General features: G+C 45.5%; 1 long non-coding RNA gene across 2 annotated transcripts in view; it reads left to right on the top strand.

Moving 5' to 3' along the window:
* The window catches only part of LOC122691542, a 144,411-nt gene that overhangs the window by 96,327 nt on the left and 20,482 nt on the right, over positions 1–27,602 (top strand). For both annotated transcript variants that reach the window (XR_006340437.1, XR_006340436.1), the window contains exon 3: positions 20,125–20,287. This is a non-coding gene — a long non-coding RNA (uncharacterized LOC122691542). The remainder of the gene's footprint in view (positions 1–20,124; positions 20,288–27,602) is intronic.

Genomic DNA, 27,602 nt, shown 5'->3' with positions numbered 1-27,602 from the left:
CGTATCCTCCTGTCTACCCTGGGGCCAGGTCAGACTGCCCCGCTTCGTAGGATCTCACCTCCGACCAAACTTCCTGCCCTTGACCTTGGGGTCCATCAGCTTGCCCTTCACTTTGCCTCTCCAGCAGATTCAGGGTTGCCTCTGGGGCTCTCACCTTTCATTTTCACTAAATCCTTCTGGGGCTGCTATTTTTATCCTTATGTTTGAGGTGTCGAGACTGTTTAAGATGAGGCCTGTGCTGTGGGCACAGCTCTCCTCCACAGGCTGGAGGCTGCTGTCCCATGCGGCCACCTTGCAGTGTTTACGTGGACACCGTGGGTGACTCCCTTCTCCATCCCTCCTCCCCTTCACTCCACAGAGCTAGAATGCAGGCACATACTGCCATTTATTTGTCAAGACGATAAGAGGGGAAAATGTTGGTTTGCAAATTTCCGAAGTCACCTGCTTTTCCTGAGTTGGTCAGTTCTCTTATCCATTAACTCCTCTGATTCTGAGTAGTATCAGTGATTTGCTTTTTGTCCTGTAATATCCTGTCCCTGAAGTAACACTCTTAAACTCTTTGAGATTGGGAGTTCATTTCGCCCCTATCTCTGCAACACCCAGGGCGCCCAGGAGAATGAAAAGGTGGCTTGTTGAGTGAAATGCTAGGGCCCAGATTTCTGAAGACATGGCCATTGATGCACAGCAAATTAAAATGATCATAAATGAAATTCCAATGGTTTAGTTTTGGAAATGTGCAAAATGTAAGTTTAGTTTATAAAAGCATTTATGAAAATGTTTATTTTAATAAGTAAACAAGAAAACATAATTAGTTTCTCCCCACCTCTCTCCAGTCTCTACATGTTAAGGCACTGATGTGAATGTTGTGATGTGTGGCATTCTATATAGCTTTTTCTACTCTTAGGTAAACAGTCAAGTATGTACCTGTACAGGCATGTGTTACGTTTTTAATGGGATTTTTCATGTGTTACTTGTTTACAATGAGACCTAAACACCCCAAAGCAGCACCCTCAGTGACTGCCAAGCAGATTCTCAGTCACTGCCGACCCCCCAGTACCTATTGCTGTTACACAGCAGAGAGCAAATACGTGTCGGTGTATTTGTTGGATGGGCGGGTGAATGAATGAATGAGTGAATCCGGCTGACCCCAAAGGAGGCCCAGACGCTAGTTTCCCCGACTCCGCCAGATGCTCCTCTCTGCCCACCACCCTGGAGCCGAACCCGACAGGCCTGTCTCCCAGTGGAGAACCGTGCGGTCATTGTGTCTCTTCCCCTTTGTTCTCCACCCTTGTCTGTCCCTGGGAAGGCTGGGCTGGGGCGCTGAGCAGCCAACACCAGACAACCCCTTTTATTCCTTTTGACGGCCTCAGGGAAGTTTGATGGGGATATTTCCATAATCGATGAGGGAGCCCTGTCACCCTAAACATGGAGTCTTTAAAGAGAATAGGTTTATGCAAATTAGATATTGATGGAGTAATGATTAATTGGCTCTGAGCCTTTGTTAATATGCAATTGTAGTAACAGAGATACATTTATAATTATTTCGGTTAATTGTTCAAACAAGCACTCAGGACTTAATTGCACAGAGTAATTGAAGAGCCTTGGTATCAGGATTATTTCTTTCCAGAGAAAAATCAGAGTTCTTTAACTAGTTGGATTCCTGTGCCGAGAGGCTTAGGTGCACCTTTGAGGTCCTGGTATCGGCAGAGGAGAGGGGACAGCCACATATTCGTAGGTCTTCCTGTGTCTGCAGACTGTTGGGGATGTGGGCTTTGAATTCGGTCAGATAACGGTTCAGAGTTCCAACTCCCCCTGTTCAGTAGCCCTGTGGCTTTGGACAAGTTATTTAGTTGCTCTGAGCTACAGTTGCCAAATCTGTGAAGTGAGAGGGATGACCCTTCTCTTACACAGTGGTGGGAAAAATACATGAGGCAGTCCGTGTGAAACCCTCTGCTCCTCGGTGCCTCGTCCCTGTTAAGCAGCTCTGATGGGAACCGGCGCGGCCGTATTTACCAGCAGAGCCACCGGCGGAGGCGAGAGAACTGCAGTGAGTACAGGCTGCACAACACCTGTGAGCCCATGGAGGCATGGACGCGCTGGGGGTAGGAGGGGCCCCAAAGGCCTGACTTGGAGCATTTTTAAAAGCACAGAGGTGGGAACAGATGGGAGGAACATGTGTCAGCTCTGGACTGGTCTATGAAAGTGATGATGGTGCTTTGCCGAGGAGCTGGCTTGGTTGCCCACCTCCTGAACATTGCTGTTGGCAGATTCCAACTTTTCTTGCAGTTACCTTTGTTCAAAGTCTCTCTCTGTCTCTCTCACACACACACTACAAATCTTCTGGTGGGGAGAAAGAACTCGATGCTGCTTGAAAAGGGGCAGGCCTTCCCACGGTCCTTGTGTTTCTCTCTCCCTCCTCCTGAAAGTGGCCACTCCCAGCCATGCAGGATGAGGGGCTGCAGGACGAGCTAGCTGGAATGGAGGGAGTATGCAGTGGTGTTCGGAGCATGGGCTCTAGAGCTCAACCAGTGTCTTTGCCATTCCAGGCTTTGCACGTCAAGGCTGTGACCTTGGACAGGCTGTGGAAGCTCTCTCTGGCTCATTTTCCCATCCACAGTTTGGACCTCATTGGACTGAAGGGAGGCATAAATGGGACGGTACGTGTAGGGTATTTATTTAGCACAGAGCCTGGCCGCTGTAAGCGTCTGACAGCTGTGTGGTGATGAGGATGGAGATCAAGATCCTGGGGAGCTCAGGCAGCACTTCAGTACCACCCGAAGGGGGTCACACTCTCCCACATCACCCCATCAACTGCAGCCTCCACAGAGGCACCCAGTCAGGCTGTCCTCCAGTCTTCCTCATCTCTGGGAATTTAGGAGCCTTTTTAGTCGATGGCTCAAGTCATCCCTGTTTATTTCACTCTTTTGCCACCTGAGGTTGAAACGAGGAAGCAAAGAACTGCTTTCTGTGGTGGGTACCATCCAAGAGTTTCAATCACAGCAGCAGCTCTTCTCCCACCCAGAGGGCCTGATTGCTTTCTCTTCTCACTCTCTCTGGAAAGATTCTTTGTTTCCAGATCGACTTTGTACACTGTATCTGCAAGACCTTTCTGTCATGCTTTTTGCATCTGTTTACTTTCAGCCTTTATGTGTCTTCATGTTTAAGACACATCTTTTGCAGGCAATAAGAGTTAGGTTTTGGTTTTTTTTTACGCATTCTGACAATTTCTCTCTTTTGAATTGAGTGTTTATTCTATTAGCATTGAATGTCGTTATTGATGTGACTGGGTTTAGGCCTGGTTTACTATTTGCTTTCTACTTGTCCCTCCTTTTATTTTATTTTTGTTCTTCTGTTCCTGCTTTTCCTACTTTCTTTTTTGTGTTTGAAATATATATGTATATATATATATATATAATTATAAAACATATTAGAGTTCCATATTAATTTATCTATGGCTTTTTAGATGAACTTGTTGGTTTTTTATACTTGAATACACAGTTTACCGAGGGTCAGTATTGCCTCACTTCTAGTAGCATGCGGAAAACCTCCAACCATATGGTTCCATTTACTCCCACTGACCCTCTATGTTACAATTATAAGTAAGTATTATATCCATGTAGATTATAAGCCTCACCTCAAAATACAACTTTATAATATTTGTCTTAAACAAAAAATTATAGAGATTGGCAAACTCTGACCTGCTGGTCAAAAATTGACCCATCACTTGCTTTTGTAAATTAAGTTTTATTGGAACACAGCTGTGCTTACAGGTTTAAATATTGTTTGTGGTTAAGAGTAGTTGTGACAGAGACCATATACTTGCAAAACCTAAAATATTTACTATCTTCTGCTTTTTTCAGAAAATATCTGTGACCCCTGCTTTCACAATCATGTGTATTATAAAGAAACTAAAGGTGGTTGGGGGGGGGGGGTTGGCTAATGCCTTTCAGAGTTTCCCAGATATTCACCACATATGAAGCCCTTCTTCTTCATCTTAGTTGAAATATAGCCCCATATGCTTCCCTGGGGTCTCAGCGGTCAAGAATCCACATGCCAATACAGAAGACCTGGGTTTGATCCCTGGGTTGGGAAGATCCCCTGGAGAAGGAAATGGCAACCCACTCTAGTATTCTTGTCTGGAGAATGCCGTGGACAGAGGGGCCTGGCAGGATACAGTCCATGGAGTTGTTAAGAGTCAGACACAGCTTAGCAACTAAACAACAACAACGACAATCTCCAGCTGTAACAAGGAGTGATACCAAGGAACTTTGAATATCAGAGTGCAGTGCTGACTGTAGAAGGGGGGAGCTGCACTCAGTAGTATGGGCTTTCTGACGCTGTATGAATATTTGAGCACGGCTTAGGTGAGGAAACCCTGTTGTGATTTTCATAAATGTAGCTAGCGTTGTTTTTATGGGATGACTCGGTGCCAGTCGCTAGGGTAAACGCTTGTGCTGGATTATCTCATTGCATCTTTACGGGAACCCACTGACATGGTTATGGTTAATGTCCTAGTTCACCTGAAGGTCCGAGGGATGAGCATTATACTCAAGGTCAGGCACCCTCATGGAGCCAACAATCACACCCAAGGCCTGTGACGGTAGAACTCATGTCCTTGACCAGCGCTGTGCTCAGCCTTGTTACCCTTTGTGGCGTGTCTCTGTCTGGGTGGACTGTCAGCTCCCAGCGTTCATAAGCCAGGCCTTTCTCGCCTGGAACAGTATCCACAGGCCCACCGCATTGCCCTGCCCATGGTGTGTGCTCATCTCGTGGGTGTTGAGAGGCAGGACTAACGTGAACTGTCTAGTGTAGGGCAGATACCAGAAATGGAAAATGAGTGGAGTATTAGAGAATCAGCAGACTTTGAGGGTGCTAATGCCAAACCTTAAAGCAGGAACTGGGGAGGAGGCGTGGGCAGGGTTCCCCGCAGGGCAATCCTGGAGACTTAATAAGGAAAAACAAATTCATCTGAAAGAGGCAAAACTGATGGAAGACACACATCCATGCCCCAAAGAGGGAAGGGATGAGTTTTAGGACTAGGTGGAGAATCAGGCTACCTAGAGAAATCCCTGGATGATGCTAACTTGCTTTTGGAGGGTTCAGAATCTGCCAGCCCTTCCCCAGCCGAATGTAAGAGAATATACCTCTCTCTCTCTCTCTCTAAGTTTCAGCTCCTGGAGTCTGGCTCCTAATATCAGGTGCACAATAAATCCTTGCTGAATTAAATTAAAATGTTTAAGGAGCCATTTTCTGAGCCAGGCCTTTCTCTGCTGTCAAGGAAGAATTTATTTAACAAGTCCTACACTTTGGCACACAGATTCTACTTCTCTTGGCTGGTCTGTGGCCATGATTTAAGATGCTGAGGTTGCTGCCCATTGTTGGGAAATAGATTCTTGGTTGGGGAAGGGGTGTGGCTTAAAGGTTTGGGAAGAAGATAATTTAAAGGAGTTCTAAAAAAGACCGTTAGTTTATACGCTGGTCCCCCTAGAGGTCTCTGGCTCCTTGAACTCTGAGGGCAGTTGGGTTTTGCATCAGCATGAACAACTCCAAGTCATCTGTCTGCAAGAGGCAGGGAATATGGTCTGGTGTAAGATTTCTCCATGCCTTGCCCCCTCCCCCCACCCCGTGGATGTTGTCCATTGTGAGCATCACCTTAAATATAATGAATATCTGCAGTGCCTGGGAGCAGTGATCAGTACTTAGAAGACATGGCCCCTGGTTATAACTCCGTGGTATGTCTTTCCTCCTATTTCATGACCAGTAGCAAAATCTTTCCTCCCCTGAACTTCCCTGAGCTTGAAAAGGCGATATCCTTTCCGAGACACCCAGAGCTAAGATGGAGTATCCGTGCCAGGACTTAATGATCACCTGTTTCTCAAGAAGACAGCTCCAGCAGCTCGAATGAGCCCCGTGATTCAGTGAGTTAAGAAGGAAAGGAGACATTTTAATTTTAGTGGACGAGTGCCGTGTGGCTTCTGGGAATCCAAGCACTCAATCTGCGCTCCTGCGAATGCCAGCTCTGGTCCCCACTTCCAGGGGATGTGAGAGCCAGACCCTCCTTGCCAGGAAGGCATCTGCAGACCAGCTCTTGCTTCTTCAGCACCAGGGGGGCAGAGCAACAGAGACACCCCTTAGGTGCTGGTCTGGGCCCTGTGTCTCTTGGCAGAATGCTCAGGATGCCATTAAATACTTCCAGATCTAGGACTTGCGCTCAACACACAAGTTGTGGCCTTCTTTATTGGTCTCTTGAGCTGGACCTTCAGATCCTTCCAGGTATAATTATCTGAGAAGTAGACTCTGTCTGCTTAATTGTGTAGGATTCTCTACTAAGCCTAAACAGTTCCTTTTGCAGAGGTGCTGTGAAAGATGGAACAGTATTTCAAAGACACCGAACACTTAGGGGAAAGGGAGAATTGGTTTTACCTTCTATCAGTGATGCTGAAGTTACCCAGGAAGTCGGACGGCTCCATTTATTTATCTTGGATGGTTCAGTGTGGAGTGAGGACAGCCTTATTCTGGGCAGTTCTCTGCTTCTGTTCAGTTTTACTTTGAAGCCCCTTTCAGCAGGTGTTTTTCTTCTTTTGATGCTTCTCCCAAATACTACTCCTGAATATTTTACATGAATGGACAACACAAAAATATTGATGACTTTAAAGATGGGAAATCTGTGACCCCACTCTAACTCCTCATGATTTCATTTTTATCTCCATATTCCTATATAATTTACACAGATCAGGTAATACTTAACCTACTCTTTTGTGTTTTATTTGTACCTCAACACTTTCCTCTGTGGTGCTGCAAAGTCAATTTAATGATTCCTTAGTGTTCCATCCTATTGTTTAACAAATACTAAAATTGTCCCCAAATATTGAGCATTTACGTTGTTTAAGGACTAACTTTTAGAGAAAATCTGCATTAGATATCTGTGTGCATATTATTTTATTTTCTTATGTTTCTCTTGAATTGTATCATTGGGTAAAATTCATAGAAGCAGAACAGTTATTTTCAGGACTGTTTTCATGAATCTTGTTCCTTTTTATAACGCTTTCCAACATGGTTGTGCCAATTTACATGAAATGAATTAATGAACATAGGGCTCACTGAAAACTCACCAGGATTTGATGTTATGATTTGTAAAATTTAGGTTTGAGAGATTATGTCACTTTTGCTTAATTTTCATGTATTTGATTTCTCTCCAAGCTTTTGATCTTCTTTCTAGCAAGAGAGACCTGACTGTTCCCAAACTAATCAAAGGCAGTGTTTACTTGGCTTTAAAGCACACGCAGTCATTTTCCTAAGTGCTGAGAACTCCTGTAGCTTCTTCTAACAGCCAAACACAAAAGAGAGGGAATGAGTTATTTAGCAACATGATAACCTGGAGTTACCTTTCCCCAAACAGGAAAAAAAAAAAAAGTTCTGCTTAATTATTTGTTTCTCACATTGAAGACCTCAGTGCTGTTATTTGTCATTAATCCAGTGGAAAATTTTCAGTCTTCATCCTGCTTGATCCTCCACATGCTTGTCCTGGGCCACTCTCTCCTTGAAACAATTTCCTCTTTTGACCTTGTTTTCCCCTATCTCCTTTCACTTCAGCTGCTCTTTGGGGTCTTGTATTGTCTCCTCCCGCCTGGCCTTTGAATGTGGGATGTTCCGGGACTTAGTCTTAGACCTTCTCCTCTTCTGTGCTCCCTGGACACTCATCCCCACAGAGTCTTCCATTACCACTTCTCTGCCATCTTTATCTCCAACTGGAGTTCCAGATTTGGAGATGTGAGCATCGGCTTAGCACCCCAGCGGCTGTTTTGAGTACAGCGTGGTCTGCTCTACCTCCTTTGGAGTCCTGCACCCTGGTCCAGGCACGTCTACTCATTGGCGGACCAGAAACAGCAGCGTCCCTGATGCCTATTACCCCTCACGCCCCTCATCTCTGCCTGTATCAGATCTCGTTAACTTCACCTCTAAAACCTCTCTCGACTCCATTCAATTCTCACCATCTCCCGGGCCGCCTGCCACCTGCATACACGTGGACAGGTCTTCCCACATGTGCTCAGCCTTGCCTCTGCACTCTACTCAATTCTGTGCTTTTCGCTGAAGCAAATTGCTTCTTTAGCTTAAAAAATCTCTGTGGCTTCACATTACTCTTAGAATGAGGACCAAAACCCTACTGTGATCCACTTGGCCGCATGTGACCTCATCCTGCCTGCTCTCCAGCTTCATCTCATTCCGCACTCATACCTGCTGTCCACACCCCAGCCCTGCCTGGGCCTTCTCTCCATTGTCCACATGTTCCAGGCTCTCTGCTACCACAGGGCCTTTGCACATGCTGTCCTCACTGTTGGGTGTATCTCCTTTTTCCTTTGTCTCTGGTTCCTTTTAGGGATGCTGGGGTGAGTGTGGGGGGCACTGCTCACTCTTTCCACTCAGCTCACAGGACTATTGTTGGCTGATAGCTAAATCTTTCCCCAGAGTTTGTCCTCAACTGAAAGGAGCTGCCTTGCCCAGAGAGTTATGACTTGTTGAAGGGGGTACAAAGTCTAAGACTCTGATAAGACTTCCAGGCTCTTGGCCAGGTCCTCTGTTGCTGCTTTTCCCTCTGCCCCAGGCAGCCTCCCTCACTCCCTTGCAGGTGATGTTTCTGAGAGCACCCTACTATAGACCCTTTGCACTCAGATCTTCATGTCAGAGTCTCTTTTCTAGGGAACTAAACTATAGCCCTCCTATTCATCCTTTAGATCCTGGCCCACACATCATGTCCTCAGGACCTCTTCCCCAACTCACCTCAGTCTCTGTATTCATTAGTGTTATTCATTAATGCATGACTAGATTTTAAGCTTCCAGAAAGCAGGGATATCCCCAAATCCCCCACTCCAGGCTATCCCCACACTATCTCTCCGGGTGACATTGAGTTAGCTGCCAGACATGGGAATGAAGCCACCGTATCCAGTACAGATGAGTTGACCCAGATCAGAAGACCTACTGGTCAACCCACAGAACCATGAGAAATTGAAAAAAAAAAAATGTGTGGGAACAAATTGCTTTAACCTATTGAGTTTGGGATGCTCATTCTTTGTGTCTTCTTGCCAGTTAAAAATGTGAACACCTGAAACAACTATAAAGGGTTAAAGTTTCTTGAGTGAGTAGATTGGATTTTGTCAATAGTTAAATGTTCTAAGCTTATCCAACTTACGGCTCAGCTGGTAAGGAATCCGCCTGCCATGCGGGAGACCTGGGTTCTATCCCTGGGTTGGGAAGATCCCCTGGAGAAGGGCAAGGCTACCCACTCCAGTATTCTGGCCTGGAGAATTCCATGGACTGTATAGTCCATGGGGTCACAAAGTGTTGGACACAACTGAACAACTTTCATTTATTCATGTCCGACCAAGGATTTTTAACTTGGTAATTGCTGTCCTGATCGACTCTACTTCTGACTAAAGAGCGTGAAGCGAGGTGGATGTGGAGGGAGGGGATTGTGCTATCCTGGGAAGCATAAAGGTACCCAGCTACAGAGGTTTTTTTTTTTTTTTGCTGGAAGGCCTTAAACCAACTCAACAGCCCCGTGGAGTACTGAGCCCAGCTTCGCGGTGAGCCATAGAATGATGCTTCCGTGTTTCGCAGCATTTGGCTCATCTGTAGACAGACAGATGTCTTTCCAAGGCAGGCTCCTGCGGACACGTTCACCTTTAACGTGTACAGTCTTCATGTTTAGATTCCTTAATACCATGTTTCAACACACTTTCAAAATCCCCCCAAATTACTTATCTCAGACAGCGGTACATCTTTGGGAGAAAGAAATATTTGCATCAAAAATCAGAATACCAGTATTTCTCAATAAAACTGGGGAAAAAAATCGGAGTAACAATTAAAAGGCATAGAGGTCTCTGCGGGTGAGTGTAAATTGAATTGGGAATAGGATATACAACAAACTTTTCAAAAAAAAAAAAAAAACCAAGAACTAATCATTCAGTAAGTCAACAAAGTTATTTTTTAAAGCTTATCCTTTCAACTGCTTCCACTTTATTTTTTTTATGCTTCAGTGACTAAAAATGGCAAAAACATTTTATTTATGTAAAAAGAAATCACTTGTATGCAAAGTTGCAGCTGCTTCTTATAGGTATACAAATGGATAAAAGCCTGGGAACATGCAGTTTTTCTTTTTTTAATGGAAATCTTGATTTGCTCTTTAGTGTTGAGTTGAGAATCCTTCATTCAGTGGTATCTTGGAGTTTGAACTGGATTGACAGCAAAAAATGAAATACTAGAAAGACATTTGTATCCTGGTTATATCTCATTAGATGCAGTTGTGCTTTTGAGAACTGTAACTTTCTGGATTAGAACAGAAAATAAAAATAGTGATGATGGTGATGACTGTAATAATTTGTAAAATGTCTAAAATTTTTAATTATTTAATATTACTTGGTCTGCTTTCCCTATCCTCCACATCCCTGTTTTAAAAATATAGAGTGTTTAAAATAGAATAATAACATGAAAATCATTCCGAGAAAGTACCCCCAAATGTTGTGTACTCAATTAGCTTGTTTTTGGTGACTTGGAAGAAAAAAGACATTCCCTGTATATACTGCAGACAGACAGGAATGATGCTTTTGTACAGAGAAGCAAATAATCCCTTATCTTTTGGAGCACGACTCAGGCTTGTTTATTTATTTTATCTTATTTTGTTTGAAGCTGGTCAGGTCAACTTCTGAAGGCAAAGGGGGTTGGGTGGGGTTTAAAAGACGTGACCTGGGCTGGACTGAGATGGAGTCATGGTCAGACCTTATGTCTGGGCTCCTGTCCTGCAGAAGAATGGCTGGGCAGAGTGGGTTCAGGAGAAGCTGACCTTGAACTTCCTCAGAAGAGCTGTTGATCCTCTGCTCTGATCCATGATCTAGTGGCAACTCTTAACCAGGGGCAACTCCGTCCCCCAGGTAACATTAACAAAGTCTGGAGATGTTGTTGGTCATCACATTTAGAGAGAAGGTTGCTCCTGGCGTCTAGTGGCTGGAGGCCAGGGTGCTGTTGGCCATCCTGTGATGCACAGGAAGCTTCCACCACAGAGAATTAGGGCCCAGATGTTATTGTGCGGAGGTGGGAAACCCTAGTGCGGTGGGACTGTTTGGAATTGCTACAGAGGCTCTCACTCAGAAACCACTTGGATGCTTTGGGGGTTTTTCGTGAGGAGGAGTGTGGGTGATTGGTGCCCTCCCAGGTGATTTGTCAATGAGAAAGCAGAGTCACAGCGACAGTCAGCAGAGCCAAGTGAGAACTCAGGTCCTCAAGTACGAGCAGGTCTAAGTTTTCATTTCCTGCATGGGGCTCCCACCATGACGGACTCTGGTGTTTCTGCTGCAGACCTGGCAACAGCAAGGTCTTTGCTTCCACTTCTGACCTTTCATCATCACCAGCCATCCCCAGCCCCTGGGCCTTCAGCCATCAGTAAATGCCCTCTTGTTCCAGCATTTTAAACCTTCCTCACCAAATCTTTACCTCCGTACTCAGCCATGTGTGAGTCAATTCCATCCCCCAAAGAAAGAAATGAGAAACAAACTGTCAGGAGACCTTCTCTTGCTCTGCCTCACTGTCTCCCATGTCCCCGTCTAGAGCACGACTTCCTCTGTCCCCACTGACTCCCCCCTTTGCTCGGCAGCCACTTCAGGGATGTCCTTCTCTGCTTTCCCTGTATTTCCTTACTTACCGCTGGTCTCCTCACAGTAGAATACGAGCTCCTGTGCCGGGGTGCTTTTCCCCTGCCGCCCTGTCTGCCCTGCATAGAACAGGGCGGGCACCGTAGGTTCTTAGCAGCTATGTTTTGAATGAACACATGATGAGTGATGTTCAGTTAAATCTCTGACATCATGGTCTCACCTGGGATGAGGAAAGTGATATTTCCAGAACCATGGGAAGTTGTGTTTTTCAGCTCCCAGAACAGCCCCACCTCTCCCTTTTTAAAAACCACCTACGCGTGATTGGAGACACACACCAATGACATGACATACCTACACGTGTATATCCTGCTTGGTATTGTTCATGCTCTTAGGCCAATCAGCGCTACTCATAGGCTGTCAGGAAATGGCATCCTTTTCTTCTTATGGCCTCGTCTTTGCTTCTACTTAGTCTCACTCTGGGGGAAGTCAGTTGTGAATGATGAACTCACAGTGCTGTGGGTTGGATCCTTTCCCTCCCAAAGATGCGTGCAAGTCCTAAGCCGCAGCCCCTGTGGATGCAGCCATATTTTATTTGGAAACAGGGTCTTTGTAGATGTAATTAGGTTGAGGCCCTAAGTCCAAGGATTGGTGTCCTTATGAGAAGAGGCCTTTGGGACATACAAATATGAAGAAACCGGGGGAAGATCATGTGATATCAGAGGCGAAGACTGGAGTGAAGTGTCTGCAGGCCAAGGGGTGTCAGGGCTGGCTAGCAGCCCCCAGAAGCTGGGAGAATGGCCTGGGGCAGATTCTCCCCTAGAGGCTTTGCTGGGGACATGGCCCTGCTGACAGCTTGATCTCAGACTTGCAGCACCCAGGCTCAGGAAACACACTTTTATAGTTTTAAGCCCTCAGTTTGCAAGGCTAACAGTCTCCAAATGTGCAGGTCCCTTCAGCCAGCCCTTGCAGCTGAGGAAAGTTGTGTTGGAAATAAGCCGCAGGCTCTAACTGGCCGGCTCAGCACTGTTGGACAAAGGGTGTCCGGGTGGTGAGGCAGCGAATTCCTCTTTCCACAGATGAGGGAGGTGACAGGAGGTGGCTCTGGGAGCCCTGGGCCTGAGCCCTGTGGGTCTTGCATGGGCTCTCGTGATCTGGGGCTGCTGGGGATCCCTGGGTCCCAGAAAAGTAGAAGTGGGGACCCGAGCCAGCCTCCAGTTTAGGGGAAGTCATCTGAGATCATGGACCAACTCGGGAGATGACTCCAGAGTGAACCAGAACACTGAGGCTCTTTGCTTCGGGGACGTCTGTGACGTCAGAGCCGTCATTCTGACCCCTTGGGTAGGTTCTTGCAGCTTCTGTGTGTGCCCTTTGAAAGGGGTACTTACTTGTATTTACTTACCAGGTACTCATCTCTAATGGTAAGCTCTCAAGCTTTACGAGGGAAAGGACATTTCTCTGTTTACTACGCTTTCCTCAGCACATTGCCCAGTACCTGATACACTGTAATCCTCACAATGTGCATGTGATGGGATTGAATTGATGGGAGGTGTTCACGTGCAATCATATATCCTTAGGTAATTGAAAAATGAGTTCAGTTATTGTTTATAAACGTGGTTGCTTTAGTACTTTAAAGAAAATTTTAAGGAACCCTCAGGTACTAAAAGGTGTAGTGAAAAAACAGTCTAAAACAAAGCATCTCACAATCCACAGAACTGTACAACACAAAACGTGAACCCTAATATAGACTGTGGACATGAGTTAATGATGTGTGTTGTATTTGCTTATCAGCTGTGACAAATTCACGACACTAATGCAGGATACTGATAGTAGGGCAAACTGGGTGGAGGAGAGAAAGAATGGAAGGTATATGGGCACTCACTGTACTTTCTGCTCAGTCTTTCTACAGACCTGAAAGTGCTCTAAAACATAGTCTGTTAATTAAAAACTCTAAACGCACACAAAAAAATCTAACTTCCTTATATTTTGAAGACTTGCACTTACTTTGCAGGATTACTATCAAGACTGCACACACACACACACACACACACAGAGTTAAATAGTTGATATGAAGTTGGCTGTAGAGAGGAGACATGAGAAATGGCATTGCTGTCTTCACTCCATACACTATTATTGGGAGCCCCAGAGGCAAGAGTTTTTACACAGATTAACTGCATAGATTAATTTTTATGTGCAAAAGCTCAGAAAAGGATCAAACTGAAATTGACACCAAATTACAGAATTAATGCTCCAAATCTTGTATGATCATTTCTGCCACATATACTCTCTGATGCTGGAAACTCCACCTCTTATATGATTCCAAGATCTCCTTGACACAGCCTCTCATGCAAGTTTTATCCATCTACTCTAAACTTTATTTCAGCTGGAAGGCAGTGTTCTGGCCAGCACCATGATCTGTATTTTGATCTTTATTTCATCCTTCTGACTTTTGGAGAAAATCCAGAAACTTCATCTGACAAGCACAATGTGACCAGTATGATATTAGTCACATGAGAGCGTTCAGAGGCCTCCTCCTCCTGCAGAGTCCATCAAAGAGGAAGTGGTCAGAAGTGGTCAGTAAGTTGGTCTCAGTTAGAGCTTCTGCCAGGGCCGTTTCTAGAATTTCAAGATGCAGAACCAGGTAGTGAGTAGAACGCAGAAGACCAGAGTCTAGTTGTGATGAACCTAGTGAGAAAATCAAACAGATACTCAAAAGCATAATGAATGGGCTGGAGGAAAGAAAGTAAGGGCTGAGCAGGGTAGGGAGGTGAAGGCGGGTTGAGGGCAGGTTTATTACGTGAAAAGTGCTGAAGAACCTGGGAAGTGAGAACTAGGAGGAGAGAGAAAGGGACTCAGGACGAAATTTCTGGTCTGACCAAGAAGTTCTCTGGGGGTAACCAGCAAAGGGGAGGATTCATCCAAGCCACTTATTGGCTCTTTAATTGTCGGCATTTTTTATTTTTTAACATGATACTTCTCTTTCTGATATGGAAATGCATATTGTATCTTCGGGACCTCTTGGGAACAATTCTTTGTGGGGCCCTTGTCTATAAGTAATTTCATTATAAAATTTATTCACCATATGAGGTATGGTGATTTACTGATGATACTGTAGGACAGTGGGCAGAGAACATGAGTTTTTTTGTTGTCCCGTCTCCACATACAAAGGCACCATTACTTCAGGTCCAGAGACCACTTCTTTGTGCTTTTTATGGTCAGTAAGTCATTCCTGGCTGACTTCACATCTTCCATCATAAGCAAAAAGTAGCAACCTGTTATTATTCATAATGCCGTGGCTTTTCATAACCAGTTTATACTGAAAACAATCCAGATACTCTTGCCTCTGCAGCTCCCAATACCATTGATTTAGCTCTGGTTCCAATATTACTCATGACGCAGCGTCATCCGTCACGCTACCTGTGAATACCGGCTCCCACTGATTCAGAGGTTGTGCTTTGTTGATGTTGACCACAATACAACCTTACCAAGAGTGTGCAGGAAAACAGGCACGATGATTCATTTTCTGGGCACGTTAAACCTACCATTTGGAATTTTTTCTGTACTGACATGAAGTGTGGAACAACCCATCCTCCAGTGGTGTCTTCTCTGGAGCTGTCAAGGACATAATCACTGCATGCCTCGCCTGTGGTCCCTTTCACTGTTGACGACACCCGCCACCCGCCGAGCAGGACGCACAGGAAAAGCCAGGCAAGAGGCCTGTGGGCAGAGAAGGGAGAGCCGTCCACTTGGCAGGAAGCGTCTCTTTCTCCTCCAGCCTGACCTGCCAGGCCATGTTCCTGGAGCCAGGGTCTGGCCACAGGGCCTTGGGAGGACCTCATAGTATGAATCCTGGAGCTCTGGGGGTCATTGCCTCCACGTCTGGGGTAAAGGACCCACGAGTGCTCCAAAAGGAAGGAGTGAAGACCAAGGTCTGTCTCAAGGGAGGGACTCCCAAGTACGGGGTCAGTGAAGTCTGGGCATGGAGGGCACACTGCCTGTGTACAGTGAGATTACAGATCACATGTCTTCACATGGTATCACTGCTCCCTGATTTCCTGACGCACTTCCCTTTGACCCCCATTCAGGTCCTGTGTTCCACCAGCTCTTTGTTCCTTCACTGCAGTTTCCTGAGTCAGGCCTCTGATAAGCAGGTATTACAAGGGAATTTCTGTCTCCAAGAAAACCTTTTTCCTTCTTCTTCTTCTGATGAGTGCTTTTTATTCTTCAGATCCAGCTTACTTATTCCCTCCTTCATCAAACCTTCTTGAAGCTTCCCAGCTGCCCCATCAGAACATCCATTCTTTCCTTCATCCAGCCAATAAAGAACTTTTTAATGAGCAGCTACTGCTCTCTGCCAAGCCCTGTTTCAGGCCCTGTAGCAACAACAGTGACTAAATAGGCCAACCATCCTATAGGCTTCCTCTGGACTCTGTGTATCTGTTTCCACTTAACTTGTGTTGAAATTATCTCTGGTGGTGGTTTAGTCAACTGAGTCGTGTCCAACTCTTTTGACCTCATGGACTGTAGCCCACCAGGCTCCTCTGTCCCTGGGATTCTCCAGGCAAGAATACTGGAATGGGTTGCCATTCCCTTCTCCAGGGAAATTATCTGCATTTGTCAGCAAATGTTTTCTGTAAAGGGCCAGATAGCAAGTGGACTTTGTGGGATGTATGGGCTCTGTTAAAGCTGCTCAGTTCCACCACTGTTGTAGCTCAAAAGCAGCCAGAGATAGTATGCAAATAAGTGGATGTGGCTGGGTGCCAGTTAAACTTTATTTACAAAACAGGTCAGGGGCCTTGTTCTGCCTATCATGCATAGTTTGCTGCAGTAGAAGCTCCATTAGAATAGATCCTTTTTTTCTTGACTCTTTCTATTTTATTGTTTTTACTGTTATCTTAGTGCTGAGAACTTGGTGCTGAGCACTTTGCACACACAAGGTACTTGACATAAATTAAGCAAGAGAAGTAAAGGAATGTCATCCATTAAATTGGGATGTTTCTGAAAGACAGGGTCCATCTACACAGTGATCAACATGAATAGGCGTTGAATAGCTGAGTGAGCTACAGGAACACCTTCCTCCTGAGACTTCCTTCTGGTCCGTGCCTCTGATGGGTGGGCAGGAACCAGGCAGGTCCGGGCCAGCCTTGTTATCCTGTCATATTGCAGCTGCCTCCTCAGCAGGCTGAGTCGAGCATGAGGAACCAATAAGAGAATTACAGGCAGGCCTCCCTACCGGCATGGGCCCCTCGGCCAGCTCGGTGACAGCCCGCTGCAGTCTTGCAGAGCCGCGGTCCAGTCCAGGGAACTCGGCAGCGGAAATGGCCATTAAAGTGAAACACGCCTGCCTGTCAGAGAGAAGCAGCGACCACAGGAGCCCGATCGCCACTGTCAAAATGCCTGTCAGCGCCAACCCGCTTGTTAAGCTTCTGGGGCCCACCTTCCTGAGCGAGGGGCAGCCAATTGGCTCTGACAAGCAGGGCCCTGGTGTTTGGCGGGGCCTGTCAGCTGAGATCCAGAGGGGAAGCGGGTGCTGCTTTGGAAACGGGGGCCTGACAAGCGCCGCCAGATCAAGACGAGAGAAAGGAGAGAGGGTGGGGTGCTGAGCTGGGGGGCTCCGGGCAGCGGGGCCTCCCCTAGGAAGGAAGCAACTTGGCTTCTGTGTCCTGTCAACTTTGCTGTCGCTGGACAGTCGGCGGGATTTCAGACAGATCGCCGCCCCTTTGGGAAGCCCAAATGCCTTGGCAGACAATCTCAGGCCTTGATTTGATTGATAAATCCTTTGTGACGAGAGGGGATGAAACAGGCCCCCTGTTTGGTACATACAAATAGGAAATTAGCTGGCAAAGTTGTCAAAGATAATTAACTTTCCAATTCTGCGGGTCTATTCAGGTTGACATCCTGAAATTATTTAGAAATGCACATGTCAACGCTCTGACAGAATCTGGGGCTGATCAGATAAACAGCTTTGGAGATGTTTGATTGTAAAATGATGTAAGCGCTTAGCCGGTGTTTTATCACTGCGAGCTTCCGTTCACTGCTGTGGATGATGTTCAGGGGGAGGGTTTGGTGGCTATGGGTGGGTGGGGGCCAGGGGTGTCGGGGCGCAGAGATTGAATAGGACGCACAAAGTACAACAGACTTGCCTTCTCAGTTTACTGTCAATGAGTTGAGAAATTCCTAACCTTCAATTCAAACACAGTTAACCTTGGACTCAACCCAAGAACTCCTCTCCAGCTCTCAGCCCCTAGAACGAAGGAGAGTTTTCCGAAGGATTTGGCAGCAGGCACGTGGTTCCTCTGTCAAACCCAGTCTTGGCCCAACAAGTGCAGGGTGCAAAATCACCTAGAATCACTGCTGTTTCTTATTCATGATGAGTTTGGGTAGATCACTGGGTTGTCATTGTTGCTGTTTGGTTGCTCAGTCATGTCCGACTCTTTGTGACCCTATGGACTGTAGCATGCCAGGCTCCTCTGTCCATTGGATTCTCCAGGCAAGAATACTGGGGCGGGTTGCCATTTCCTTCTCCAGGAGATCTTCCCAACCCAGGGATTGAACTCATGTCTGCTGCACTGCAGGCAGATTCTTTAGCGCTGAGTCACCAGGGGAGCCCAGATCACAGGGTCTCACAGGCTATTAAGAGCAGAGAACACCTTTTCAGCATTCCCATCTTGTTACTGCGGATTGCTTCTCTAAAAGACCAGTTCACAGCCAAATTCTTCCAATGAAGAAATTCCTTCCTCCAGGTGAATGAAGGCGAATGAGAACTAACATTTCCTGAGCACCTGCTCTGTGACAGAGGTCCATTTGCTTATTGTAAGGTTTGTAATTCCCACAGTAGATAAGTCTTTGTCATTTGCCTGGTGAGAAGATACTCAGAGAGATTAGATCAGCTACTGAGGTAAGCCAGCTATCTAAGAAGTGAAGTCTGGACTTGAGCATGGTTTGACTACTTCTGCTCTTCCCCCACCGTGATTTTCTGGTTAGTAGAATTGAAGACTCTCAGACGGACTTCCCAGATGGAGCAGTGGTAAAGAGTCTGCCTGCCAGTGCAGGAGATGCAGGGAATGTGTATTCAATCCCTGGGTGGGGAGAACCCCCTAGAGGAGGAAATGGCAACCCAATCCAGTACTCTTGCCTGGAAAATTGCAGGGACAGAGGAGTCTGGCAGGTTATAGTCTGTGGAGTTGCAGAGAGTAGGACATGACTGAGCAACTGAGAATGCACACATGCAGACTCTCAAATTGAAAGGATTCTGAAGGTCATAGAGGTCAGGGTTCAGTAATCCAGAATCCCTGGGCCAAATCCAGCACCTACAAATCCAGGCCTACAAGCTAAGATTTTTTTTTTTTTTTTTTTTTGCATTTTTAAATGGTTGGGGAAGAAATAAAAAATAATGTTTCATGACATGAAAACTACATGAAGTTAAAATTTGAATGTCCATAAATAAAGTTTTTTGAACATAGCCTCACTCATTCATGTATGTATGTCTATGACTGCTTTTGTGCTATATTTGCAGAACTGCGTAGTTGTAAAAGAGATCATACGGCCTTCAAAGCTGAGAATACTTACTGCTTGACCCTTGACAGAATACATTTGCTGACCCCTGGTTCACTGGTGTCTCAGTGAGAGCTTATTGAGCTCTGAGTGTAGCGGGCACTGGCAGAACTCTCAGCGGGTATTATCTAATTTATCTTAACTACTCAAGGTGGGTGCTCACAGGTGAAGAAATTATAGGTTCAGAGAGGTTCAAGAAACTGGTCAGGCTAACTCAGTAGAGCCAGGATTCATGGCCTGAGTTCACATTCAAAGCAATGCACTCAGTTCCCTTATTTTATTGCCATTTCACTGTAATTCACGTAACCTGGATGTAGCTTGAGATACAATGGTGATTACCACTGAAGTGGGCAGAGTAATGGCCCCCAAAGATGTCCTCATCCTAATCCCCAAAACTGTGAATACCTTCCATGGCACAAGCGACTTTGCAGGTATTATTAGGGATCTTGAAATGAGAAGGTGGTTCTGGATTATCCACATGGGTTTAAGGATAAGAGGAAGGCAAGGAGGTCAAAGAAAATGAAAGAGACAGGATGATGGAAGCAGAGGTTGGAGTATTGTGGGGCCATGAGCAAAGGGATACAGGCGACCCTAGAAGCTGAAAGTCACTGAGGGGGTGTATTCTCCTCTGACCAGAACAGCAAGAGGATACCTTTGTGTTGCTCTAAGATGCTAAGTCTGTGGTCATTTGTTACAGCGGCCACAGGAAGCTAATATACACTTCCCGCATCCTTGGCTTCAAGCTGCTCAATGTGGTAAAGGACCCTATCCATCAATAGAAGTAGATTTCAAAGAAAAATCTGTACTGCACATGTTAAAAATAAATAACTTCTTGGGGATGGGATCAGTCTAGAGGCTTCCTAAGAAGGGGGTGAGAGGGCTTGCAATGCTGCAGAGCTGTGTCTTCAAGGAGGTCCTTTCTTCATTCCAGTTTCTGCAGCTGGATGCTGCTATCTCCCAGGATCAGCCACGTGATGTAAAGAAACAGAAGAGAAGGATCAGAGGCAGCTTTCCCTCATATCTGTCATGCTTTCACTTCTGAGGCTAAACTTGGGCTTTCTGGCACGTGACCTAACCTGATACCATGCTCCCTGGTGAGTTTTCTCCTCCTGTTTACAGAGGAGCTGAGCTTTTGCAAAAGGGAAATCAGAATCTTGCCTGCATTTTATTTCTATTGTGACCATTTGCAAATTAATTTGGAAGGCAATATAATTTACCTCTTGTATAGAATTCAGTTTTGATTACTGCCATGTCACTGAATTTCCTGCTTTCACGAAAGCTCTTATTATGAGAAATTAAGATACCTTCCTCCTTCATACAAATAAAATAAACATATGGCTGAGATACGCTATTGAATTAAAAAATATCATTTAATCCAGGGAAGATAATTATTTGAAAGAAACTGGAGAGGAGAGACTCAATCTAGGGTTTGAGTGTTGACATGAAATTGTGAAGGCTATTTTCACTCATCGCTGACTTTTAATAGCACTTTGCACAGAGTAATTTGCAGCCTAAACCTTGTTAATGTGATACTGGTTATTTCAGAATCATGTCAGGGAGTCGGAACCATTCCCCAGACCACTGTTGGGGTGTTCCGGTATGTGGGCCTAGGTATTCAAGAAGTGGTACTTAATGACACATTGCCTTGCCTCTCAGTCGATTTTATTTTCTGTAGTCATGCTTTGTTCAAAATGGCCTTTGGGAAGAGGGCAGAAAAGTTAGCTGCTGTAGACATACTGTGTGTACACCACTCTGCGTATCATATGAAGGCTGAGTGTGTATGGGGCACGAATTATAGGTTTGAGAGAGTGGTCTTGACTTTCCGTGCTGGCCTGTGTGCCCTGAGTTTCATCTCCACTGTTACGGTCACTGTCACACACGTCCTTGGAACTTAGCGCGTGGAGGTATACCCTGCCTGATTTGCAGCCGCCCGGTGAGTGCTCTGTCTGGCCTCGGGAGCCCACTCTGCCCATTGTGAAGTGAGCTGGAAATGTTTAGGAGCATTAGTCCTCAGTCAATAGCTCACGTGAACTGGTGGGGAGAGGGAGAATGCCTCTCCTGCGGCGAGGGTGGGAAGCGTGGACACCTCACGGCTCTTCTGCTGCCCTCCCAGTGTTCCCCAGAGACAGCCCGATTGCCCTCAGTGGTAATGTGCGTGAACATCCATGCTTTGCCAGCTTCTGTCCCTCTTTCATCCCTGTCTCTTGCAACTTGGCTGGTTTTCTCCTGTAACTGCCTCTGGAACAAACCACTTGCACCCAAATCCTTGTCTTATTGTCCTTTGGTGGGGAAACCAGTTCAAAACAATCATTATTCCGATGAGTTCATTCGTTTATTTATTAAACCCTGGTTGGGAGCCTGTTCAGAGAAGGCAGCTGAGAACCACGTAAGACCCCTGCCTGGAGGAACACAAACCCTATCGAGCAGACAGATGTTAAACAAGCAAACAGACACGGAAAGGATAGTTTTTTCAGGTTGTACCTACATGTTCTGCTGGAAATAAACAGGGCCGTGGGGGAGAGTGACTGATGGGAGAAGATCTTTCTAGAGTGGTCGTGAAGGGTCCTTCTACGAGCCAGTGACCTGCGGCCTGGAGGATGAGAAGGAGCCAGACAGGCATGCAGGGCAGCAGTGGAGAGCACAGGAGCGCAAAGGAGCGTGACGGGCTTGGAGTGCTGAGGACAAGGGGGAGACGGGGTTTGACCGGAGGGATGGCTTTCATAGGCTCTCCAGGCCCTCATGGGCTGTGCTAAGATCTTACACTTTAAGGAGAACAACAACTCCAGTTGCTGAAAAAATCATCAGGCTAGATGATCACTGTTGCTGATAAAGAGTAACAGAGGGCTTAACAGTCATGATGAGGGTGAGCGTCGAGGAAGTAATACTTGCTGTGAACTTAAGGCCATTCATTGGACACCGTGCTCCATACCGTCTAAGATCTCACTTTAATACTTTGAGCAAAGCGTTAAGTTGGGGGTGTTTGTCATCCCTGTTTATTTGATGAGAATATGTCAGACAAGGGAGTTTGGCCTGCTTACCTACAGCTGAGTAGGTTACATGGGATTAAGTTGAGATTTGAACCTAGATCTCTCTGGCTCTTGAACTAATGCTGTTCCAGTTGTTAAACCACATTGCCATCTTTGCTTTGTTAAAAACACTGCTTAAAATCATTAATAAGCAGTAAGTTACCAGTAAGACTCTGTGACCCCCATGGACTGTAGCCCTCCAGGCTCTTCTGTCCATGGGATTCTCTAGGCAGGAATACTGGAGTGCATTACCATTTCCTTCCTCAGGAGATCTTAAAGAGTTGGACATCACTGAAGGGACTTTCACACATGCACACACAAATAAAAAAAGTAGCCCAAGATCTTTTGATTCAGTGAAGAAAATCAGAATCAGGTTATGAACTTAACTGCTCTATAATTTACATGTTTCTTGTTCAATGAAAGTATTAACATATTTTGATCATTCTACATCAAGCTTTGCGTCAAGCTTCTTCTCTGCTCTCGTTCTACTTGCTGTGCTTAAAAGGCTCAATGCTTGGTGGGGGCTGGGGGTGGGTAGAGTACCCTGCAGATACAGTGGTTGACTGCCATTGGCATGTTCATAAACAGAGATAAAAAAAAAAGGAGGAAAATGCTTCTCTCCGTTCTGAGTGCCTATCATTAGAAATGCTTTTCTGGTCGCCTGATGTCCTCTGCTAGCGATCAGAAGTTGTTTTATGCAGTTTGCTCAGCGTTCAAATGTCCTTTCGATGAATTTGTAGGGGAGAAAGTGGTCTCCCCGTCCTATTCCTCTGCCATGTTAGCTCCTCCTCTATTATTAGAAATGAACCTCTCCCTTCCTCTGACTTGTATGTGTAGGATTTGCTTAATTAGAGAAAAGCTTTGCCCATCAACTGTAGATGGTTAAAGTGGTTCAATAATTTCCTAACAACCCTTATCATTTGCCAATAGAAAGAGAAGGAAGAGGTGTGAATATAAACAGAGGGATATGTTTATTACTCTCTAAACTCCTACTATTGATAAGCAATTTAGTTCCTTCTTAGCTTGTTTAGCTAAAGAAATGGTCACTGGCTCCCAGGAAAGGCCTTCGACTGGGACGATGGAATGTGGTGTGGAATCTTGGGGGTGTCAGGGAGTCTGTTAAGGTCTGGAATACTTGCTGGATTAATATTAGCAATTCTGTTTGGATACACTTTGAATTTTACATTAACAATATTGACTTCAGTAGCTGAGTCAAATCAATCAAGTTGATTTTAATATTTTGATCACAGGACCTCTTAACTCACTTAAAAAATAATTATTGAGTACCTACTATGTGCTGACCACAGATGATATTACCATGAACACAGCACAGAAGGTGCCTACTGCTGTGGAGCTTTGGTGCAACAGGGGTTTCACACAAATGAGTAAATCCCCAAACATCAGGTATACAAAAGAGTTGTGATGCTAAAACAGAGTGAAGTAAACAGATGGGGGCAGGGGGGGTGTCCTCGGAGAGTGGTCAGGAAAGGTATCCTGGAGAGGTCACAATCAGCTGAGATCTGAGTGTCCAGCCTGTCACCATGTAAAGGTGTGGGAGAAGAGCTTTTCAGAGATAGGAAAGTGCAGATAGTACCAGGGTGGGAGTGATCTTAGTGCTTTTAAAGGTCAGAAATAAAGCCACGTGACATGAGCTGAGGAACCAAGGGGAGGGAGGCAGAAAGGAGATGTTGACCAGGGTGAGGATTGTATACCAAACGGTATACGGTCTTGGAAACCATTAGATGGTTTTTGTCAGACTCATAACATGACCTGATAGTCTTCTTTAAAAAGATCTTTCCAGTTGCTTTAAGAAAGCAAGACCAGAACCATGAGGCCCAGCCAAGGGACTATGGTGGCTGTTGGGGAAGAAACACTGGTATCTGGCATCAGACAGCAGAGGATATGAAGGGGCCAGTGAGCAGGTTTGGAAAAGGTTTGGGTGTCCTACAATCGAAAATCTCTCCACAGTGGCTTAAACACAAAAGGCTTATTCTCACGAGTAAAAGAATTGGAGCTAGACAATCCAAGGCTGGTATAACAGCATTATGAAATCACCAAGGGGCACAGGCTCCTTCTGCCTTGGAGCTGTGCTCCTTTTAGCCTGCTGCTTCATGGTCCAAAATAGCTACAGAAGCTCCAACCATTATAAATATATTCCAGGCCACAAGAAAGTAGAAGGCAAGACCCCTTCTTCTTAAAGGTCATTTTTGGAAGTAGGCACACATCTGGTTACAATTCATTGCCATATGTTTATACCTAGCTTCAAAGTAGTCTATTTGTAGAATGACATTTGCTGAGAAATAGACAGTGGATCTTAGCAATGATCTAGCATGCATGCGTGCTAAGTCACTTCAGTCGTGTCCAACTCTTTGTGACCCATGGACTGTAGCCCAGCAGGCTCCTCTGTCCATGGGATTCTCCAGGCAAGAATACTGGAGTGGGTTGCCATGCCCTTCTCCAGGGGGTCTTCCTGACCCAGGGATCGAACCTGTGTCTCTTGTAGCTCCTGCATTGCAGGCAGATTCTTTACCACTGAGCCACAGGGGAAGCCCTAATGATCTAGCAATCTTGCCTTAATCCTAGTACTAACCTAGTTTACTTGCCTGAGACCACATAACTTAAAACATATGGGAGGGGCTGAGACCTAAATTTTACCATTATTTGTTCTCTTATTTTCTGCCTTTCCTATACTCAGCTTTTCTATTATCTTCACAGTTGAGAAAATGACTAGTTTTTTTCTCAAACACCTTTTCAGAGCTATTTATTTTCCCATTTTTAGCACCAGGACCATTCTCTGAGTTCTGCAAAGTGTTATGGGGAGCAGAGGAAAGGGAGAGTACTGATTTCAACCTTGCAATGCAATCACTCCCCGCTTCCATAAATCAGCAGGTTTTTAGGAGGCGGCAAGGAGAGTGCCATCTGATTTTTACACACCTGATTCACAATAAAATCTGCACAGGGGCTTCTGGGGGTGCCTATTTTCCCAAAAGGCTGAGGTAGCAGAAATCCATCTATTATATTAGGGGAGAAGGATTCACCCATTTAGAAATAACTGGTAAATGCTGGTATAGAGCATTTTAACTTCCAATATCCATTTTTAATACAACTTGGTGGAGTGTATCTTTGCATGTGTCCTAAAACTCCCAGAGAGGATCCTTAATGACTTTTCTGCTATAAGCCAAAAGCTTTGTTTAAAAATTAAGAATAACAGTGAATACCAGGATCTCAGATCTCTTTCACTGACATGAATGTGTGGCTTCATGAAGTCCAGTAGTGGTAACTCCTCTTGCTCTTAGAAGAACCATCCCCACTCCTCCTTGGGTAAGTTCACATCCGCTGGATGGCATGACGTGGCCTTAGCGTGTGCACGACTATGGGGCCACGCGTAAGCATAAAGGCAATGCGTGACTCACCCGGGAACAGAGGCTGCAGATAGTCCCATCAAGTCTTGGGTCTCAGGTTTCCTCACCACTCAGAGGAGGTTGGTTTAGACCATCTGGGATTCCCATGCTCCTGGACAGGGCGGGGAGGTGGTGAGAATGCTTCTCCTAAGCCTGCAGTCCCGTGACTGGGGTTCTCAGCGGGCGTCCGTTAGGTGAGCTCCTTCGATGAAACATCCCTGCTTGTACCCTGCAGAGCAGCGGCTGCCTTGCCTGCGTGTTCTCACGAAGTGCTCTTGGTAGTTTGATGACATGGTCACCGTCATCCGCACTTTACAGTAGAGGAGACTGAGGCTGAAGAGAGGTCAGTAGCTCATTCTCACTATTCTCTGGTGGGACCCAGATGGGACTCAGACATGTGACACCAATATAGGAGCTTTCTTTCAGGAAAGCCAATTCATTACATGTATATTCAAAATAAATTAAGTTTTAAAACTTAGCAGCACCGAACGTAAATAGGTTGAGCCATTTGGAATTGCCAATACTTGATAGTATTTGTGCTAAAAAAAAAAAAAGTCAATCCTATGTAGTTCAATGGGTAGATAAAGTAATCCTTTGCAAAGTCATTGTACTCAGTTTGGCGTTTGGCAAATGCAATTACTGAAGGACTTCTGGAGTATGTAATTCTAATCCAGATGGGTACAGTACCCTCATCTAAAACCAGCAAGCAATGGCATTATCAAAGGACTTGGTCATTACTCCTTGCTAAATATCTATAATCTCCTTTGCTCTGTAAGGAAAGGGCTTACAGAGGAAAGCCCTGTATCAGCCCTTATTCTGGGATCTAGATATACTGCCTCATCAGAGATCAGAATAGTACTTCCTAAGTGATGGGTCTCTTTATGTAATTTCCGTGGTTGCATTTCAGAAAAAGAACTTTGTTGTTGTTGTTGCTACAATGATTAGATTACAAAAGATAAAAATATTTAAGCCAAAGAAGTTTATCACAAGAAGAGTCACAATATGTATGTGATATCAACCAATATGGAAAAATAGGACTGGAGAATATATGAGGGCTGCACTAGTGACTGTGGAATGGAGCTGAGTTGTGTTATATTTCCTCCCCGCTCTCTTACATGTTTACATTCTAATTTTCCTGTCTTATAATAATTACTCCTTATGAGAGGAAAATCAAGTCAAATCCTCAAAAATGAAAGAAAATGCTTCAAAAATAGATTTTAAATATGGCAGGACAAAAACATTAATGTGAAAAGAAAGTCTAATTCTGCCTTTTGAAGGAGAAAAATGTTGATTTGCTGAGAAAGGAGCTGAGCAGATCTACACAGGGAATGTGGAGAGCCAGGGAAAAGAAAGAAAACGGAAAGGATGGAACAGTGTGACTGTGAGCTGGGAGGACATGAGGAGAAAAGGAAAGCCAGGGCTGCCCAATGCAGATCTTCCCTGCAAAGCCACACCCTCTGGGAGGGCTCCCTGAACCCCTTACCTCCCCACCCCCCACATGTAGGGTGACGCTATAAACTCATCCTGTTTAACCAGGGCCTCCTGGTTTTCACACTGAAAGTTCCAGTCCCTGGGAACCCGCTGGGGGAAGGTTGGTCAGCACCTCTCCTCTCCCCGCCTCTGCACAGCTGTAGAGTGATGTTACAATTGTAGTGATGTTGCAGTTGTAACAAGTTAGCAGGGTCTTACAAGGTGTGTCCTTTCCTTATCTCTTCAGTTTCCTTGTGTCTATCTTCTCTCATCTGGCAGCAAATTTCAGGAGGACAGAAACCACCCCAGTGACTTGCGGTTGTGGGTGTTGGTGGATTTATTGAATGAGGAGATGCGCTGGCCAGGCACGAGCAGTCCAGGCTAAGTGTGTGTAAAGATGGAGCTGGGGGAGAGAGCCTGGTGTGTCAGGAGCTGAGGGTCTTCCTGCTCAGCCAGTGAGGGGTGTGCAGGCTGGAGTGAGGCCATGATAAAGCCTTAGCACTCGGGGACCG

This window comes from Cervus elaphus, chromosome 4 (assembly GCF_910594005.1).
Source record: "Cervus elaphus chromosome 4, mCerEla1.1, whole genome shotgun sequence".
Taxonomy (NCBI): domain Eukaryota; kingdom Metazoa; phylum Chordata; class Mammalia; order Artiodactyla; family Cervidae; genus Cervus; species Cervus elaphus.
The sequence above is the reverse complement of the archived record's forward strand: the minus strand, read 5'-3'. Positions and strand labels throughout refer to the sequence as shown.